Source organism: Alosa sapidissima, chromosome 7 (genome assembly GCF_018492685.1).
Source record: "Alosa sapidissima isolate fAloSap1 chromosome 7, fAloSap1.pri, whole genome shotgun sequence".
NCBI lineage: Eukaryota > Metazoa > Chordata > Actinopteri > Clupeiformes > Clupeidae > Alosa > Alosa sapidissima.
The window spans coordinates 14605856-14611855 of NC_055963.1; positions in this window are offsets into that span (position 1 = coordinate 14605856).

The following is a 6000-nucleotide window of genomic DNA, read 5'->3' on the forward strand; positions in this document are numbered from 1 at the left end:
TGAGTGTGAGCATGAGTGTGTGAGCGTTCGTGAGTATGTGTTTGAGCTGGAGTGTGTGAGCATGAGTGTGTAAGTGTTTGTGTGAGATTGTGAGTGTGTGTGTGTCTGTGTGTGAGTGTGAGTGTTTGTGAGTATATGTGTGAGCATGAGTGTATGAGTGTTTGTGTGAATGTGTGTGTGAGCAAGAGTGTGTGTGTTTGTGTGAGAGTGCAAGCATAGTCGTAAGCTTCTGTGCATGTGTGTGTGTGCGTGAGTGTGTGTGTGTGTGTGTGAGCGTGAGTGTGTGTGAGCATGAGTGTGTGAATGTGAGTGTGTGTGTGTGAGTATGCGTGTGGGAGTATGAGTGGGTGAGTGTGAGTGTGTGTGTATGTGTGTGTGGGAGTGTGAGTGTGATTGTGAGTGTGTGTGTGTGTGGGAGTGTGAGTGTGTGTGTGTGTGTAAGTGTTTGTGTAAGTGTGTGAGTGTGACCCCTGATCCCACATGCATAAGAACCCGTGCTGCATGACCTCTAACCCCCCATTCATGACCTCTGACCCTACAGGCATAAGAGCCAGTGAACCATGCAGCCTTGACCCCATGAATGACTCCCGACCCCTCATGCATAAGAGCCCGTGCTGCATGACCTCTAACCCCACATGCGTGACCTCTGACCCTACATGCATAAGAGCCAGTGAACCCTGCAGCCTTGACCCCATGCATGACTCCTGACCCCTCATGCATAAGAGCTAGTGCTGCCTGCTGCATGACCCCTAACCCCACATGCATGACCTCTGACCCTAACGGCATAAGAGCCAGTGCCCCCTGCATCCTTGACCCCATGCATGACCCCTTAACCCACATGCATGACCTCTGACACCATACAGCCCTTACCCCATACATAACCCTTGACTTCATGCATGCACTCACTAATTGCTTTGTAACGGTGTATTTGTCCCCATTTGGAGTTATTATGGGCTCAGGCAGGCACACAGGAGCTTTGATGTGTGTGTGTGTGTGTGGGGGGGGGGGGGGGGTGCATCAACATCAGGAGTGACTCACTCTCTCTTTCTCTTTCCCAACATCCACATACACTCACCACCTGGATGACAACAGCATCACACAGCAGCTCTTTAACTGGTCTGGTTGTGAGCCTCTTCCTTTCTCTCTCTCTCTCCTAGATACCTTCACTTAATCCCTTGTTTTATTTCCCTCTCTGTTCCTCTCCATCCCTCTTTCATACACACTTTCTCTCTCTCTGTTACATCTCTCTCCATTTCTCTCCATCCCTCTCACATACACAATTTTTCTCTCTCTCTCTCATGCATGGCTCTGCTTGCTAGAATGTTCCTGTGTGTGTGTGTGTGTGTGTGTGTGTGTGTGTGTGTTTTGTGTGTGGAGAGCAGAAGCTCATGTAATTGGTGATATCAAGCGGGCGTTGAGAGCCTGAGTGTGTGAGCGATACCCATCATATCAGAGCAGCAGGTACAACTCTCCAGCTAATTCAGGCTGCTCTCTCGCTGCCTTTCTGACCTCTTTTCCTCTCTCCCTCGTTTCTCTTACCCCCTCTTTATCTCACTATCTCCCACTCCTCCCTCATTCTCTCTTCCTCTTTCTCTCACTTTCTCCCACTCCTCTATCTTTTCTCTCTCTTCCACTCCTCCCTCTTTTCTTTCACTTTCTCCCACTCCTCCCTCATTCTCTCTTCCTCCTTCTCCCTTCTCTCACTCTCTCCCACTCCTCCCTTATTCTCTCTTCCTCCGTCTCCCTTCTCTCACTCTCTCCCACTCCTCCCTCTTTCTCTCAATTCAATTCAATTCAATTCAAGGTTGCTTTATTAGCATGACTGTAGGTACAGTGTTGCCAAAGCACAATTAAAACAGCATAACAATTAGAACATTGACAGCATTAAGGGAAACAGTAACATGTATACACACACACACACACACACACACACACACACACACACACACATTATAATACATTGGATTAAGTACAGACATTAGGTTGGGCATTGTGGCAAGGTGTCTGACTCACTGTCTCTCATGTCATGGCAAGCTGCAGCAGAGCAGTCAGTTCTTCTCCTAGCTGGTGGGCCAATTTATCAGAGTCTTTAAGGGGGCTAAAATTTAGAATTTTATTTGAGAATTGTAAAAAATATCCTTTTCTAATCTGTTCAAACTTTGGACAGTATAGGAGAAAGTGCATCTCTGTCTCAACCTCACCAGTCGTACAGTGACCACAGAGCCACTGCTCTTTGAGAAGCCATGCTTTTTTGTACCAGCCTTTCTCTATGGCAAGGCTGTGGTCACTTAGCCTGTACTTGGTAAGAATCTGTCTCTGCTTTGTATCTCTGATGGTGGAGAGGTACTCTGCCAATTCATAATCTCGTTTTAGTGACAAGTAACATTCTAATTTGGATTGCAATTTTGTTTGATCATCCCAATGTTCCAGATATTTTTTCTGACTTTGATTCATAATTTGTTTTACTTTGATCTCTTTTTGAAAAGCCTTGCTGGTCTGAGATCGATGGGTTAGTGCATTAGTTAACTTCAGAACCAACTGACAGAGGGGACTGGTTTCAGGGCTGACCTCTTGGTTTTTGATTGCTTGAAACTTTATGATATTTTCTGCACTAGATTTCAGATGTATCCAGACTTTTAATGACCTTTTTTGTACATTTAAAGCTAATGGGAATCTGCCTAATTCTGCCCTGCATGCATTTGTGGGTGTTTTCCTTTGAACCCTGGGAATATTCCTAATAAATTCTGCATGCAGGGATTCTATGAGGTGTTTGTCCCGTTTAGTGTAGTTGAGCTTACTGAGTGGACCCCATACCTCACATCCATACAGTGCAATTGGCATGATGACACTGTCAAAGATTTTGCACCAGATCTTACTTTGAATTTGTATTTTATTAAAATTCCTTTTGATGGCATTCCTCTTTCTCTCTCTTTTTCCCACTCCTCCCTCATTCTCTCTTCCTCTTTCTCTCTCTCTCTCCCATTCCTCCCTCTTTCTCTCTCCCACTCCTCCCTCTTTCTCTCTCTCTCCTACTCCTCCCTCTTTTCTCACTCTGTCCCATTCCTCCCTCTTTTCTCTCTCTCTTCCACTCATCTCTCTCCTGCTGCCCTTTCCAGCGGGTGATAAGGATGCAGGAGCATTCCAGAGCGTTCCATGCTGCTCTCTGTGACCTTTCCCAGGCAGCACTCACCTCCATACGACTGTGTCCACCTCAGAGCCCCTGGGCTGCCCACACACACACACACACACAGTGTCGCTGCAGGCCATTTTGGTGCCCTAAGCGAGTTGTTTGAAAAAAAAAAGAATTATGATTGTGATGAATTTTTACGGTGGCGCATTGCATTCACATCACAAAAAAAAAATCAGGTTATGTCATAATTATGAGATAATTATCTCATAATTACGAGATAGTATCTCATAATTATGACATATTATCTCACAATTACGAGATAATTATCTCGTAATTACGAGATAATTATCTCATAATTACGAGATTATCTCGTAATTATGAGATAAGGATAGGATCCGTGCTGAGAATCTAAACAGCCTTTCAATAAAAGCAAGCACATATTTCCTACTGATTTCCTGCTTTGAATGACTTTCGTACTTTGAGAGATTAACATGTCTTTAAGTGGCATGAAAAATAAGCCTGTCAAATCGCCAACAGCCCAAAGCAAAGAGTAAGCTTCTATAGGCTACTCTTTGCCCAAAGGCAATACAATGTTGCACGTTACAGTCCTAACCAGTAGGTGGAGGTAGGCCTACTACTACGCATAGGGCTACCTCCATCCACGTTGTCACACGCACACGCTCAAGTGGCATTAATGAGTTAAACAGTCACATTTTTCCTACACGTATTATATTGAGAGAAAATAGTCAGTTGTAAACAAAGAACTCTTCTTATGTAACCCTTTCGTAAATGGACTGAAGTTGGCTCTACATATCTACTTTTATTGATTATGCTAACCGTTAGCATCTCTATGGGATTTCTCATATACATTAGCCATAAGCTAACACATTAGTTTCTATTCTGTAACTTGAAATGCTAGTCTACATGATTGGTCTTAAACAAAACATCGAAGGAAATAACTGAGATGTAGCCTACTCTGTTGGTCTGCATAGTTTTACAGTGAATCCTAAGTAAAGGTTTGAAAGGAACTTCAGCTTCAGACTTTCTCTTATGGGAAGCTGTTAGGTCTATCTTCTCTAATGTCATTGCCTCACACAAGTGGGGGCAGAATTGGAAATGTGTCATAAATCATGATTCTGTCGTAATTACGAGATAATTATCTCGTAATTATGAGATAATATGTCATAATTATGATATACTATCTCGTAATTATGAGATAATTGTAATTATGAGATATTATCTCATAATTACGAGATAACCTGATTATTTTTTTTTGTGATGTGAATGCAATGCGCCACCGTAAATTTTAAATTGTTAAAACATTTAAGTGATAACTCAAATGCCTAAAGTAAAATACAAGGCCTATAATTAAAAGACCATATGTGTGTTTTTAAACATTCATTTCTGAAAAAATGCTGTTTGGCTTATAAATGGTGTATTGTCACTTTAAAGGAGAATTCCGGTGTGATATTGACCTAAAGTGTATTGAAACATGATACCGAGTGTGAACGTATGTCTCATAGCCCATCTCGACTTGTCCCCTGCACTCCAAAATCTGGCGCTAATTAGCCGATGCTACCAACATCTTTTTCAGTAGTGGTGCTTCGGCATCGGGCTAGCCATGCAAATAAATCACTGTTTTACACCCATTTACGAGGCTCAATGTATCTCCACACTTCATTGGTAGACTTCCTAGGGTCCTGACATTTAAAACGAGACATTGAGAACTTTGAAAAAGCACTGGTAGTTTACTTACAAGACGATTTATACAGACAGTATCTTCACGAAGTTTAACGTTTGCAGCCATCTTGAATTTAGTCACGATAAGTCGAGCAACGAGTAAGAATGAACAGGTATGATAAGGGATCAGATTCCAAAAATAATTCAGTGGAAATGCATGGATTCCAGTTTCTTCCAGTAGCAGCAACTGGAATCCATGCATTTCCACTGAATTATTTTTGGAATCTGATCCCTTATCATACCTGTTCATTCTTACTCGTTGCTCGACTTATCGTGACTAAATTCAAGATGGCTGCAAACGCTAAACTTCGTGAAGATACTGTCTGTATAAATCGTCTTGTAAGTAAACTACCAGTGCTTTTTCAAAGTTCTCAATGTCTCGTTTTAAATGTCAGGGCCCTCGGAAGTCTACCAATGAAGTGTGGAGATACATTGAGCCTCGTAAATGGGTGTAAAACAGTGATTTATTTGCATGGCTAGCCCGATGCCGAAGCACCACTATTGAAAAAGATGTTGGTAGCATCGGCTAACTAGCGCCAGATTTTGGAGTGCAGGGGACAAGCCGAGATGGGCTATGAGACATATGTTCACACTCGGTATCATGTTTCGATACACTTTAGGTCAATATCACACCGGAATTCTCCTTTAAGAGCATTGAGTCTTTACGTTCTCATAATGCCCTTTTGCCAGCTCTTCTTTACAAGCCTTGTTTGTTTGAGCCACATTGATAGCACAATATTAACAATTATATGCACCATATTAAGTTGTTATGAGCAGCCTCCATTGCTTTGGAAATGGAAGTATATAATGACATGTTGCTTCACATTTCTGTTTGCAATTAAAAGTGAATTATGAGCCTGGTAGCTAGCTATCTGAATGGAATGCGTTTTAGTCGGCTCGGCATATCATGTGCTTCATGTAAATGTGTCACATTGTAAAACACCTTCGGCACTGGTCATCATTTGCGTCATAAGGTTGGACCTACGTGACAGCTTGGAAAACGAATTATTGAAGACTCACCAATACCATTCTACAAAGGCAAAGGAGTAGATAAGTCTTTATATTCTTGTCCATGTTCCAAATCACATTGATTGCAGCCTACTGTATGTTAAAGAGCCCTCTCACCAATG